The 16,181-nt window shown below is 40.6% G+C and overlaps 1 protein-coding gene across 2 annotated transcripts in view; it reads right to left on the bottom strand.

Moving 5' to 3' along the window:
- Positions 1–16,181, bottom strand: part of pak7 (p21 protein (Cdc42/Rac)-activated kinase 7) — a 103,052-nt gene that overhangs the window by 80,375 nt on the left and 6,496 nt on the right. The window contains exon 1 of one of the 2 annotated variants that reach the window (XM_034699981.1): positions 10,034–10,285. The exons of the other annotated variant lie outside the window; for it this stretch is intronic. The gene's annotated coding sequence lies outside the window, so the exon portion shown is untranslated. Of the gene's footprint in view, positions 1–10,033; positions 10,286–16,181 lie in introns of those variants that run through there. 2 annotated transcript variants of the gene reach the window in all.

Raw genomic sequence — 16,181 nt, 5'->3', positions numbered from 1 at the left:
GAGAATAGATTAAATTGTCTCCCTGACTCATATAAATCATTGTCAACTGACTGCGTCCGATCAGAAAGGCATCTACTCTGTATAATTAGCTTAGAAACAGGACGCTGTTTGTCGTCTGTAATGCTGATTGAATGAATTTCACTCATTTGGTCAGAACAAATTAGATCCCAGGCACTCACTGGTCAATAAATGAAACAGTTGTCCAGCTTAAGCTCAGTGGCTTTGACTAATAACAGCGTATTGTTGGTTTAAATCTGACCTTTACATTCCTTTGCTTTATTAATGTGGACTATTCACTAAATCATAGCTAAATCCTAACTTCTGTCAAACTCTTGTCTCCTCTACATGTAAAAGCAGTGTTCATGGGGATGAGTAAGAGCTATACACTGAGTCTAAAGAGCGTGGTGGGTGGTGTCTTTTTTTAGCCTTTCCAAATCCAAAGACATTAGAAAAAGTTAAAGAAATGGATTAGACTGCATGCTTTTCTTTTCTCTGCAATGCTGCAAACATTACTAGCTTGAAATCTGATACTCAAGAATCAAGTAAACATTGTTTACTTACTACACAAACCTGTGGGGTCAGAGGTCATTTTAAAGGAAGTCCTATGCACGGCTAGTACAGCAGCTGTGAGGTATCAACTCACAGTTTGGGAGCTAATCAGTTGCTATTAAAGTTTAGGTCAATGTTAGCTGTCTTTCACCACCCATTGGTTAAAGCTGGGGTTTGTAGTCAGATTAAGATACACAAATAGCGAAAAAAAAGCCTCTGTCTACAGCCGGAGTAAACCTGGGAAAACACCAACCAATCCCCTCCATCGGGAGCCAAAGTATGAAACCAATCAAATCCCGTCCTGCTGTTCTGCCCGCCTACTGCGCGTACATTTCATGTTTGTTTGTGTTTTTAACTTTCACAATGATAATGTTTTGGTGTTTTCTTACCGCTGAGTGAGACATGAGTTGACGTAGTGCAAAAACACAAGCGATGTGCTGAGGACCGGTTTTGAATCAGTCACCATAATAAGGTCGCGAATCAGCGGCGCTCAGGCATGTGAGCGTCGTTTTGGAGGAGCTCCGAGGGGAGGGTGGGAGGGTTTAGACAGAGTCCTGAGGACATGCTATATTCAAATTCATGCTAGTTTTCCGTGACTACCAACCCTAGCTTTAAGGACAAACATCAGTGGAGACTGGGATGACGAACAATGCTTAACCCCAGAGTGATTTCACGAAAGCACCCAAATTTTTTTGATTATTCCTTAAACTCTCTAGACATCAAAGGAGAGAATGCAAGCCTCATTGCCTGTTCAAGACAGGACTGTTACACCTCTGTGTCCCTCCATATGAATCGAAATGTGACAGAGGCATGATTGTCAGTCAAAGAACTGTACCTTATGTGTGTCAGTGAGACTCACCCCTTTTCCGTTCACAAATTACAAATTTACAGATGTAAAGGTACAAAGGTGGAGTGACGTGGGTTATCGTTGCAGCACTGTGGCAGAAAGTGAATGTACAGGGACTGCTGTTTGCTTCCACAACTTCTAAAATCAACTAGCTTTAGCTATAGCTTTTTATTTTAGCACGATAAAATGCAATTAGCCCACAGCTTTCAAGTTGTCTTTTAACACCACTCACATAAATGTGGTTTTAAAAAGAGTTTGCTGGATACATAAACAACTCAGCCAGAGACTGCTCAGCCTGCTGAAGAAGCTTAAGTTAGCTTAACTTAAAGCTAGTTGGATACAATGTGAAACAGCAGTAATTTTAGCCAACAAAATCAATGGTTGAGAAGACTAATTTTGTCCACCTCTCTCTGAATTCAAGAAAGAAGTGTTTTTAAATCTTTAAACACTTTGTCACTCAATAATTTTAGCATTAACCGGTCAACACTACAAATTGTACATGTGCTTTTAAACTGGAAAGCTTGGAGCACAGCATGCTTTATATACTCCAAGATGCTCTTTATTCAAATTAAAGTACCGTGAAGGAGGTCTACAAGTCAGACTGAAGTAAGCAGTTAGTTCTCAGCAGTCCACTGTTGCACGTCGTCTCATAAACATGTCTCAGATGAAGGATACAGCTTGGATGGTGGAGAGGATGCTATGATATAAGCCTCAGTGCGATAGCAGCCCGCATCTTCACCCTCTCTGTTCCCTTTGAAGTCTCCCGAAGGGGCGGTGGGAGCTGGGGGTTGGTAATGAATCAAGCTGAGCCATAATGAATCTCCTTATTCAAGTCTGCTTTGATGAAATTCCACCTGACTGATCTCAAATCACAGAACAAAACAGCGAGAGCTTGCTGACAACTGTTATGAAAGCTATACTGGCTGGCAATGAAATGGAGAGCGTCGAGTGACTTCAAGGATCCCTTCAGGATCTCAGTTTCTTTCCTGCACTTTTTCTTTCCTTTCTTTCAACTTCCTCTGTGACCACTAAGTAGGCTGAAATCTGATGAGAGTGCCTAAATATGCAATAACGTTTGGCTCCAAGTGTTCATTCCTGGATAGCTGTATGCCACTACAACACAGCTCCTTACATTGAGAATAATAAAAATGACCCGGGGAGAGTTTTAACAAAAGCGGCAACATTTATAGTTGTAATTCTTAGCGGGGACCATCTGTCACAAATATGCACAGGTGCATAAAAAAACATGTTTTAAAACATCATGAAAAGGTAAACTGATCTTGATTGAGTTACCCATGAGTAAGGCCAACACAATGACCGCATTACACACTGCAATCTCACTGTGCTCATAATTTACTGTCAACATATTAAGCCAACAAAATGAGCACAATGGTGTTTTTCACACTTTCACATGAGAGCACAACAGTTGAAATGCTTTGTAGAGGTCTGGAGCTCATCTGTACGCCTGCGGTATTCAAGAAAGGTGGAAGAGACTGCCAGGAGAAACAAAAGAAGTGAGTAATTAAAGAGTGGGAACTCATAGACAAAGCATGCAAAAGACTGCCAACCACATTTAGCTGTGCATTTAGCTGCAACTGCTCCTGCTGCTTCTTTGCTGTTGTGCTAAGGAGGGTTATCTTTGCAACGTTCTATGTTCAACTGGATGTATGATAGAGCATTAAAACTGCATTTTCAGCCACAGTAATAACCCTGTCTGTATGCAGATTTTAACAAAAAGAAGAACCAGAGTTGAGTTCAGATTTAGGGATATAACAAGTAAAGCAGCATGTTGAGGCTTCTTTTGTGAGAATAAAGGCTGGTTTATACTTCTACGTTGCTCCTACGCAGGAGGGGCTGACGCAGACGTAAGCACCCCATACTTGTGCGTCGATGTGTCCGTGACGTGCAGCAATCCTCCGTGAAACGCTAGAGGGCAGTGTGGTCTCTGTGATAGCCTGTTGCCTGCTTCCGGCCCGGCTACGATCTCTGTTTACTTTTCCACAGCAATTCAGAGCATGTTATGTTAATCTACAGCTGATACATGTTGCTGTTTATCATAAAGACATGATTACAGGGAAGAATAAATAAAAGGAGATGAAAAAAAACGTCTGATGAGCGGGGATCTTGGAAGTGCTGTAAATCCGAGAAACACAATGTCACCGAGTGGACCAATCACAGGGCTTGCGGTCCGTGTCAATTCTACGGGTAGTTAAATTTTGAGGAGGTGCACGTCAACCACGTGCGTAGGCCTCTGCGTAGGTACGGGAGCTACGCGGTCCACCGGCGTGTGCTACGCCGTTGATTCGATGCAGAAGAATAAATCAGGCTTGAATTCATTCATTGCCTTGCACTTGATTTTAGATTCATTTTAACTCATATTTAGATAAAACATTCTTTAACACTTGTGAATGTTTTAGCTTTTTATGCTTGAGGAGCTAAATGAACTCCCAGTCTGCCTTTTAATTTGAAAGGGCAGAGTTGTAATATATTGGAAAAGACTGACAGTGATAGTAGTTTTCTTTTGTACTTTTATAGATCTGCAAAACTTGCCTGCAGCACAGTTTTAAAAAGTCCTTTGTAGTAAGGGCGCAGACACAGCAATTGGCTTTCTGAAGCTGCCCTTTCCAAACAGGTATCACTTTAATAGTGATTAAACTGGAATTAGGCTTCAACAGGTCACTACAGCAGCACTACAAAGATCAATGAATGCTTGACTAAACACACATTTGCAACAGATTTAGGCCCTCATTGCACACCCAGCACCATGCACGATGATCACTCCTTTTGGCAACATTCAGGGCAAAAACACACAAGTTGACAATCACAGATACACACATACACACAACAGAAATAGCGCAACTCCTTCAGCCTGGAGGCTGGGTGACAGAGCTGTGAGGGCCAGTGCTGTGTTTGGGCAGCAACAGAGGCAGATGCAGCGCTCAGTCGCCTGAGGGCATCGCTGGATATTCAGGCTTCACTAGGCCTCTTCATCAGTGCCCTCTGATGCCTCAGACCCATGACCAACAGCACACGCGCACACACACACACACACACACACACACACACACACACATGCATGCACACACTTCCAGCAAAGAGTCAGTCAGGCCTTTCCAGCCTTTCGGACAAGAGAGGAATTGGGAAAGAAGTAGAACAGCCTCATTGAGCGCAGACACAGACAAGTTAGACTGAGAAAACTGTAGAGGATGTAGGTTATGGTGGACAGTGTCTCTTCTGCTGCTTCTGATGCTATGAGAGTATCTAGGTTAACTTCTCTTTATGCATGTGTGAGTGTATTTATGAGGGTATTCTCTGCCTGGGAAAGGACAATGATATGATGCAGCACAAAGAGGGTCAGTACAACATCTTAGATCCAAGACATGGACCATTTTAGTTGGGTAGCTTAATTTCAGACACTAGATTTACTTCAGTAGATTTAAAGTCTCATTATCAAGAAAGCCTGTTAAACGTATTGTTATCCAATGAACAACTTGTATCACCAATCAAATTTTAATTTGGTTAGCTGGAATTGGGAATTTTTCAGTTTGAGTAACAATGAACTTTTCCTATGTGGATTATGCGACAATTCGTATCAATATCACGTTGAGGAGATTCCAGAAGACATTTTCTTTGCTTAAACAAATATATAACAAAATACTATTTGACCTTGTTGTACATAGTCGGTTAATTAGTTCAGACCACAGTCTGAGCAGTCTACTCAGCTGTGATGCTCTGCTTCATGTGCTGCAGACACTCCCCAGAGAGTTAACAATGTAGATGGAGCATGATCTGTTGGACACAATACTGGCTAAGTTTGGTGTTGGATCTAGGTAAGTAAGTACACAGATTCAATACTATAATTTATGGACCACCCATAACAATCAACTGACAAAACAAACAACAACTGTACTATGCTTGAAGAGAGAAGTGTATCAGTAGAAGATAGTAATAGTGATAAAAACAGAAGTTGCTTTCATTCACTTGTTGAAGAGCCTACACATTCCGACACAGTAGGTGGCGATATGCGATCTGCCATTTCATGCCAGAGGAGAAGAACAAGCTTTTTTTCATTGTTTCAGAAGACGAAAGCATGATTCCAACTTGCAAAACCTGTTTCCTCAAGTTTTGTTTTTTTTTTAAGTTATGTTTTTTGGGCTTTTTGCCTTTACTTGATAGGACAGCTGAAGAAAGACAGGAAATGGGGGTAGTAGAGAGTGGGGCAAGACATGCAGGAAATGGTCGCGGCTGGAAATCGAACCGGCTACCCCTGCAAAGAGGAATGCAGCCTCTGCATGTAGGGTACCAGCGCCCCTGTTTCCTTATGTTTAAACACAAATCTTTTAAGTCACCTGAAAAGACGTCACAGCAACAAAGATGTATTGAAGAAATACGAAGCAGTAGCCTTAGCTAGCCCTAGCAACATTACAATGGCGAATGCCGTAGTGACAGACAGATATTTGAGAACTGTAAAAAGTGAAGTAGAGACAACCCAAAAGCAAAACGAAACCACTGATGTACAGCACACTTAATGGCCCATGTCTTTCCCAGGTTGAATACCTAGGGTATCACCAGCATTGCCGAATCGCCGCTGCTACCTTCCGAATACAATTTGATCTACGTACACATAGTGTGATCAACAACAACGTCAGTGGCATAAGTTTGATCATATGCATAATGGATGTCTGACGTTAGTCCTGCTGTGAGTATGCTTGGTTCGACGGCTTGGTGGCTTTGTGGTAACTTAAACATGAAAAAGACGTTGTTGCATGCACAGGAGGACTTTGGTTCAGAAGAGTCAAAACTGTTGATTGCTTTTTGTGCATTAAAGGTGGTTTCAGTTAGTAATGGTAAGAATTACTCTAACTTAAAATATATATTGGTAATCTTATTGGTAGTGGCTGTCATGAGCAGGTATTATCAGGTATTTGTATCGGCTCAAAATAATATGATCTATATCCGATTGCATATGCCCATTTCAATCGGATGTTGTAGTTTAAGGGTAAATCAGTCATGCTCTGGCTCTTATGTAACATGTAATATAGAAGAGTACGGAGGAGTTAATCCTTCAACATCTTGGAAAGACATGAACATACAGCCCATAAATGCATACACATCATATCTTCTTACATCTCTCTAAACTGCCCTATGTCCATTTATTCCCCTTTATTGTAATGTATCTTTCCTGTGTCCAACCTCTTATCCCACTAAAACACACACACACTCACACACACATGCACTGGCACACACATCTCATTTTGATACCGACATGTCAAGTCATGCAGAAAACACAGGGGAAGCTCTTTTTTAATCCGGGGATAAAAACAGCAAAATGCAATAACCTGGGACAAAAGTGCTGACATCTGAAGATGAGTGCGGCTTTCAGATGGACTGATCGGCTGAGGTGAAACTAAAAGGAGGCCTCCACCTATGCACACACACACACACACATACACACACACACACACACACACACACACACACACACACACACAAACACACAAATGCACAGATAGATAGACAGAAAGGCACTCCTCCTATATTCTCTCTAGACTGATCCTCTTATTCCCCGTCTTCCCTTTCCCTCATTTTCATTCTTCACTCCCCCATTTATCCCCTTTTTTTATCCCAGCACTTTACCCATTTTTTTTCCCTTTCATGTCTCCCTGTCTCTTAAACCATCACCACCACCAGTCGGCACATTAGCTCTCTATCCTCATCCTCCCTTTTCTCTGGTCACCTGTCCTACTCTTCCTCACGTCTTCTCTCCTCTTATAACCTTCCCACTCACGTCTGATCTTATTTTCCCATCTTCCTCCCTCTCTCGACTCCACTCTTCTCTCCTCCATCCGAACCCTGTTTGCATGCTCCCTCGCCCGGCTCCTTGATTAGTAAGATCAACCAGTGAAAGTCTGACAGTCTCTTGGTTGAACTGGCCATGAGTCTTTGGAGAGGCTCCTATATGAAACGAAAGGCTGAATAAGAAGCTTCAATTACAGATAACACATTACCACCCTTGCATTTCAAACAGTATTTAACCACAGAGGGAGGCGGTGGTAATGTTAGCTGTTAGCACATGGGGTCAGATTTGAAGGTTGAGGAAGTAGCACCAATAGAGAAGACGTAATAGAGTCTGCAGAGCGAGGGAGTTTCTTCTTCTGGTCAAATTATTCAATGTGTGACTCCCTCGGACTCTTATGTAATTGCGAATGTGTGCGCGGCTGCCTCCTCATAGACAGCCAGAGCAGTCTAGTGCGGAGCCATAGGGACTAAAATAGTTAGTCATGTGTTCATTATCACTATCCTCTTTTAAGTGCTTACCGGGATCCAGAACCATTAAACAGGAGAGGACCTTTGAGTGGGTCTGTGCATGTGTGGAAGTGTGTGTGAGGAAGAGAGAGAGGGAGATTTTGAGGGGAATGAGGTTGTGGGGTTGTGATAACTTCAAAGGTTATTATTATTATTACTGCAGGCTGAAGCCATGCTCTGGCATCCCTCAAGCTTTGATCATTATGTAAAGCTGTTGTGCTCAGTGCTGGCACTGAATACATTACAGAGCGGATAACGGACGAGCACACAGGCCTACATATTGACTCAGCTGCTAAGTTACATCCGACTTTATATATTTATAATATTACACACCTCCCATCGTCTCTAAAGGACAATGAAAGAGTGTTTTATCCAATCTCACCTTGACGTGTGATCTGGATGTAAAGATAGTTTGAGATACTCCACACTGCTATCTGTGCTACTTAAAGGGCCACTTCAACGTTGTTCACCTGAGGATTGGTGTAGCAGTCACAAGAAGTACAAAAGACACACCGACTGCCAAAACGGTTGTGTAAGGTCTGGTTTGAATCTGGAGGAGTTTTGCAAAGTCTGAGGAGAATAATGTCATCATCAATGTTATCTCAGCTTCACAACTTCCCCGGAAAAAAGAGGCTAAAACAATGCAGCTAAGTGGAAGATTAACCTCCCTCAAGTCATTTCAGCCACAACAGTTTCTGCAGGACAGAGTTCAACAATATAGGCTTCTAAACACTAATATGTATGGCCTATAAGCTTTTCTAATTCATTAAATTAAGAAAGCATCATCTTGAAAATGCACATATTACTCCATGAATATACCAGCAGCATGAGCTAAGTGATATTTTGGGTCGTTTGTTGGGCTGAATCTGTGAATTTGAATGTTGCATTGATTTCCATATTAAATTCCACATACTTCCAGGCAGTGCGAGCACAAAAGACCAAAATGGCTGACCACTGCCTGAATTGATTTAACACTAAATGAATCCCAACTGTTGATTTACAACCCCAGAAAGGATTATCTGGCCAGTAATTGAGTAATTGTTTGCCAAACTTAAGCCCTAATTTCCTTAAGCACAAGGTTACATCCTCAGATGTCTTCTTAATCAAATCCAATGATGACAGAGTTACTATCACATAAGGCAGAAAAACACTTATATTGGATACAAGACTAAACATGTTTATTATATTTTGCGCTAAGAGTGATTTAATCAATTCTTCAAGTAGTACTTAATTTTCAATCATAGAAGCCTAAAGGACTAGTCGTTTTCCCCCATCCTATGCACTGGGTTTGTTGTTTACTGACAGTAATTAGCTGCATTTACATGAATGTTAAAAAATCAAACACAATAAATCCTTGGCGCATTGGTCAAACCGAATAAGCACACTGGTCCATGATCCATAGGCAAAAAAGGCCTCATTGCAGCTTTAGAGGTTTGGTGCTACATGTCATCATGACCCCCTACAAACAGTGTGTTGTTGTTAGGGTGATTATAAGCTTAGGAGGGGAACCCCTACTCACAAGGCCTAGCCACCACTTTTAATTTTCGTCTACACATTCTAATCCGAAAGCCACATTGAACTTGAAAACAAGCCATCTGTCCCTACCCTTACCTGGCCTACATTAGCCCTGTGTACACACAATCTCTGTCCGGCTACGGGGGGAAAACATGGCAGTGCAAATTAATGTCTTGCACTGTCATCATCACTGTCGTACAGTAGAGCCATAAATAAGGAGGAGTGCTACAATAAAAGAGGTGCTGTCGTAGTAGAAAGTACAGAAATATAACAATACTGGGGGCTCCATTAAGGCTGTAAACTCACCATTCAGCACCACATACTGAGCCCTTTGCTAGAGTATAAGGCTGTAAATGCATTACAGAGATTTTTGAATCGACCGTCGATTACAATTCCTCATCGTTTATGCAACAATGACAGCATGTAAGAAGAAAAACAAGCATAAACAGGCTTTGAGGATCTATTTGCAACATGTTAAGGTGTGATGCTGCCCACCCAGTTCAATACCAAGGACAGCGGCCGACGCACGGAGAGCCTGACAGCCATGACAACACACATGCGCTACAAAATGACAGATTTATCTCTGCACGGATGCATCGTAAGCAGCGACGCAAACCTACCCTGAATGACACTGCTGTTTCAGTGGGATGCATTAAACCCGCGGACATCCAGACAGGGACACAGACTAAACCCTTAGACAAGCATTTCCATTCTACAAAGCGGCTTTTTTGCCCCCTGCAACAAGAAGCAGCAGCCACATTTACACCAAATTGCGTCGTCAAAGGGTGTTTGTCGAATAAAATGATTCGTACATACCTGCTTCCCGCGGTCAAAGAGCTCACATGTCCCGTTGCTTATTTTGGTCTGTTATTGTGGGTAATATTACTATGGTGGGCACCGTTATGTGTCTGCCAGCGCCATGTTATTCTCAGTGAGAGGAGGACTGTGCGGTCCTGTGCGCTACATCCGGGCTGTTGGGGAGAGCGAATGAGCGCAGTGTGTGGCGGCGGAGAGGGCGGAGAGCGGTGTGGATCATGGTGTGGATATGTAGAGCACCTGTGCAACAGAGGAAGGACAACTTACAGACACGACCACTGAACGTGCACTACCTTGAGATCCACACACGTTTACAAAGCTACCTTTTTAACGTGTGACCTCCCATTCCAGAGAGTCCTTTGACTGTCCATCAAATCATTTGGTAAATGCAATTACTAATACAAAAGGCCTTCTAAACCTCATAATGGTTAAAGCTGCAAGTAATAGCTACATGACTGACGGAGGATGCATTCAGGAAGGAATAGGAGATAGTAAACTAGTGGCTAGCTTAATCTGATATCATTCGTTGCTGGGACGGATCCCACCTTTTTTGAATGAGGTGGCCCAACTGGGGCACTGACTTATGCAGGGATGGCATGAAATGCATGCATACCAGTGGCGTGACCAGAGGGGTGGCCAAGGGTGGCACTGGCAACCCTTGAAATCCAATGGGCCATCCCAAAATCCTAAACTATGATTGGCTGTTTGCCTTGTCAGAGGTTGAGTTTATGTTAAAAATCTATAACTTGACTCATTCTGAGATTCTGGAAGGAGACTTAAACTCCTACACTGAAAATGTGGAGGGAGCAGATGACAGGAATTGCTGCATGTGAGAAGATGTTAGGGAAATTAAACTCCAGAAACAATATGATCAATAAAGTAATATATTATCTTATGATTAAAGAACAATGGGATAGCTTCAGTGACTTTAAGACTGGGGGAAGCAACGTTACCCTGTGAAGAATGTACGGTAATTGCCCATAATATGTAAATGTAAACGTAAATGTAAATGAAAACATAAATGTAAACGTAAATGTAAATGAAAACATAAATGTAAATGAAAACGTAAATGTAAATGAAAACGTAAATGTAAACGTAAATGTAAATGAAAACGTAAATGTAAAAGCCCACTGTTTCCTGCCAACCTATTTTATTTTATTTTATTTTTTATTTATTATTATTATTTTTTCTGTTTTGTTTTGTCTGTTTGTTGCATTTATTTGCATATTTACTTATTTTATCTGATGTTGTCATAGTCCATTTTATTTGTTATGTCTTTATTGTTCATTATTCTTGTTTAAAAAAAAAAAAAAAACTCAATAAAATTAATAATTATAAAAAAAATCTATAACTTGGGATGAGTTAAAAGGCTGACAGTAGATTTTTTTTATTAATGCCCTCAAATGTGACTTTGAAAAAACATCTTTTGTAAGTCCTTAAAGAATTAAGCTTAGAAGATTTATGACACTTTGCCATGTTTTTTTTTTTTTAAGTCAAAAGGAATATAACAACTGTTTAATACTTTAATTAAAGTATGTTGTGAAGACAGAAAGGGTAAATGTTATTTATTTGTAAATGCACTGGCCACCCCAGCCTATGTGAGAGCCTCAGTTGGGCCACCCCGGTCAAAAAGTTCTGGACACACCCCTGATGCATACATGAATAAATACAATTTATTTACATAATTTATTTTTACTTATCATATCTAATATGTTTAATGACATTAAAATACCTGAAATATATTATTGTTCTGCAGTGGTTTTAACTTAAAACATTATCACAGTGGGGCCATTCAAACCATCATTGATTAATTCTTAAAGGACTAATAAAGAAGACTTATGTCCAAAGTAAAGATACAAAGTACTCACAAAAGAAATATGCCACATTGAAATGCAATGAGAGCAAGCAGCAATTGTTGCGACACAATTTAATTCAATTGCATTTATTGATAAAATGAAATAATATAAACGGCTAAAAAAAATAAACTTAGAAAGAAGTGGTTAATATAAAGCCAAATCACTCACTCTTGAACCATTACCTTAGAGTCAATGATTGAAATAGATAAAAGGCAAGCTGATGAAATGGAAAATTAAATGGTTGAAGCTTATGGAAATACAGCTATGTAGTTGAAATACCTTTTCTGAAAGTAATGGTTGATCATTTATCTCATAGCAGGTTAACAAATAGAAAAAATAGCTCAATGATAGGCTGATGATTGAAAAAAATAGCTTAAAGTAGGCTAAGCTACTTCAATAAAAGGTTGATATAGCCTGCTTAAGGTAATTATTGACTATGCTAGCTAAGAAAAATAAATTGTAACATTGATAAAAAAAAATACATTGTTAATGTTGGGAGGTATTAAATAGTAGAAGTTAGTACAAATTATTTTTTTATATTGAATAAGGATTATGCCTTCTAAGTAATGGATGATATAGCTGTATGGTTAATTTGGCTAGCTAAGAGTGTGGTATATGTCACTGAAAGTCTAGGCTCACAAATATGTAGTTTTAAAAAACTAAATGAATGAATAGTTGAATTAGATTAAAGCTAACAAACAAATTAATTCAACAGCACAGTAAAAATGGTTGAAATAACTAGCTAAAATTAAAATGCTTAAACAGGTAGCTGAGAGAACAGCTTGAAATAGATTGATGAAAATAAAAATAAGGGACAATTTTGACATTAGTACCTAGAACTCGGTGAAACAACATACTAGTTAGGGTTAATTGATATGATGTAGAAATAGAGGGTCTGGCTAGAAATAGACATTTACCCATAAGAAGCTAAGGGTAATGCGTACTTTAAAAAATGTTGAAATAGCTTAAAGCTGGGGTTTATGTCCCGATAGCAATCAACACATAATGTGATCTTAAAAAAGAGCGGAAAAAAAGCCGCTATCTACAGCCGGAGTAAACCTGGGAAAACACCAACCAATCCCTGCCATCAGGAGCCAAAATATGAAACCAATCAAATCCCATCCTGCCGTTCTGCCCGCCTCCTGCGAGTACATTTCATGTTTGCTTGTGTTTTTAACTTTCACTATGATAATGTTTTGATGTTTTCTAACTGCTGAGTGAGACATAAGTTGACGTAGTGCAAAACACAATCGATGTGCTGGACCGGTTTTGATTCAGTCACGATCATATGGTCGCGAATCAGCGGCGCCCGTGCATGTCAGCGGGGGCGTCGTTTTGGAGGAGGGGAGGGGTTAGACGGAGTCCTGAGAAAATGCTACATTCAAATTCATGCTAGTTTTCCGTGACTACCAACCCTAGCTTCAATGAATAAATGGTTTAAATAGCTTTGTAAAGACAATGGTTGAAACAGTGAATCTACAACTAAAATATGACACATGCATTTTGCATTTTCCAAGATGTTAAAAAAAATGCTTACACAGTTTCCAAAAAGAAAAAATGCATTTTTGTTGCTGTTGCTTTAACTGTTGAGTTGCATCATGCAAAAACTGAGGTTGACATCCCTTAAGTCCTCTATTGTATCAAGTTGTCATTTTTCTGCTTTAGAGAGTATGTAAAGCATGACTGTACATGAAAGTGTTTCACAAGTGAAGCCAGACACAGGCTGTAGCCCCAGAGCATTGAGGATTCACACAGTGTGACAGCCTCTGCCAGCTCCGACAGTGTCACAGCCCTCATTGATCTCCCATCTCTGTTTCTGACGAGCAGTTTGTAGCACAGGGCTCTTCCCCAGACTACAGTAAGTGAATGTGCAAGGGCACGAGTCAATTTCTCCTGCTGTGACAGGAAAGTCTGACTGTCTGGTTAACTGTGGAGAGAATGGAAGAGGAGGCAGAGAGTATCCATTATAACTCCAAGGTCTGGCTCTTTGTGTTGTTGTTAAACACAGAGATCAATGAGGGAGCTGCTTTATCATGTCCTTCCTCTTCACCAACTTCTCTCAGGCTCATCAGCTGATAAATCTCTCCCGTTGACTGTATTGCAAGGCTGCACATTCCCTTTTAGCTTTAACCAGCTGGTGATACAGGTGGAGACCCTAAAACTCTCCCCAGCCCACTGACAGAAATGCATTCCTGATCTCGTCCCACACATATGTGCAGCATATGTCTAACCAATAATGAGTTGATACTAGGCATATACCTTTTCATCACATCTAGAGTTTCCTTTTACTCTAATGATACTGTCCTCCGGTGAAGATACTGTCCTCGACTGCTCTGTCTGTCTCCCATGCGGCTTCCTACCATAAATCCCTCAGGGAAATGTGAGCCAAGACTGTCCTCAGTGGGAACACCCCTTCAGCTCAGGCTGTGCTACACTTATTATGGGCTTTATGGAGCCACATCTATCCTCATATAGCCACATTGGAGGAAGGTGGGGAGGCCCAGAGATACATTTTAGTACCTTGGCTCTATATATTGCGTGACTGTGATTTTTTTCTCACCCTTCTGAGATGAACCATCTTACATATTTAGAAATGTTTGTGGGAGGCAGTAGAGGCGTGAAGTGATCCTTCACCCAAAATACATCTTAAAGGAACAAAATAGCCCTGTATGTGAGCGAATCCATCAAGGTTTGGAGAGGTTCGCTGGCTGTTTGAAGCTGTAATTGGATCAATCATGCAGTACATTCTTTAATTACAAAGTGCCAAATCAAAACAAAAAGTCATCGCACAACCTTTCAGAGCAACGGCAGACTGGTAATATCACACAAAGAGACTAAGCATTATTTAATCAATGAGAAAGCACTTTGCAGCAGTTAGGAGGAAGAATTTCAATGTAATAGGCAGAAACCTTGAGCAGGACCAGACTAATTAATGAAAAGCCATCTGCCATGACCACCTTGGGTTGAGATAGTGTGAGAAATAGAGAGATAGTAAGATAGACACAGACAAGCCAACCAATAAACAAATAGAGGAACGTAGAGACAACAATTAAAAAAACAACAGATAACAAGCCAGTAAAAATTAAAGCAGAAGTATGACCGTCATTAGCAAACCAACCATAATAACGATAATAAAAGTATGATGATAACCATAAAGGATGATAAAAGATGATTGTTGAAGTGGATTATGCTTAATGAGTAGTTTGAGATGTGTGTCTTGCTTTTCCCTTTTCTATTCTACTGAAAGCATTGAAAGGTCAAAGACTCAAACACACAACTCCAGCCGTCCTGTTTAGATGCTCAAATATGTGATTTATGGGGTTGATGTAACACTTCTATTGGTTGCAGTTCTTTAATTGATCCTTATGGCTGGGTCACATCATGTACTATGGTTTTATTCTAATATCTGTAAATGAGTCAGCTGACCAAATATCTCAATACATATTCAGAGCTCATTTAGCCTAAAGCCATCAATGAAATAAGGAGTGCTTATGTTTACTGCCCCCCTATGAGAATTTGACGTCTCCATCTAGTGGTGGATTTAGGGAGCACACAGATTACAATCCATTCTAAAGTTGTGATAGTGACAGCTGGTTATATCTGAAACAGAACCCACTACGCCTCTGGGAGAATAATGTTGCCCTTTGTGAGACTTAATAATCTCATAGTGATATGATTATGATTTTTACTCACATGTACACACAAATACACACTCAGGTCCCTGCTAAAATGTGCTGCTGTCCCCATGGCAACTGTAGCAATTTCTTTGAAACCATCTCCACAGCTTTTACTCCACTCTTACAAACACTCTTTGATTTTATCTCTCCTTTCTGGGCACTCATTCTTTAAAGGCACACAACCACAAGTTATTGAAAAGCACTATCTCAGAGAGAACACTCCCATAAGCACTCAGAAATGTTACCTTTAAGTGGGGATTGCTTTATAAATCTGTCCCTTTTATACTCCAATCAACCTGTTATTGCATCTTTTAAAGGAACAAAGTGTTGAAGAGGAGTGAAAAAGAGAGGGAGAGCGGGAGGTAAAGAGGTTGCAGTTTACTAGTGTTGGAACCTGGCCCAGAGCTTATCAGAGGCTAATGCCACCACTGTCGCTCTGGAAAACCCTGCTCCTGCCAGATTGCTCTCTTCTGCCTAACAGCAGCACGCCTCACAGTTTCCTCCTTTTCCCTCAACTACCTCATTGGTTGAAACCAGAGAGGGAGATCTCCTACAAGTGACATCATTACTACCTTTCCATCACGGCTTCTGTCATGACCACATGCTGAACATCCG

The sequence above is a fragment of the Notolabrus celidotus genome, chromosome 13, assembly GCF_009762535.1.
Source record: "Notolabrus celidotus isolate fNotCel1 chromosome 13, fNotCel1.pri, whole genome shotgun sequence".
NCBI classification, from domain to species: domain Eukaryota; kingdom Metazoa; phylum Chordata; class Actinopteri; order Labriformes; family Labridae; genus Notolabrus; species Notolabrus celidotus.
The sequence above is the reverse complement of the archived record's forward strand: the minus strand, read 5'-3'. Positions and strand labels throughout refer to the sequence as shown.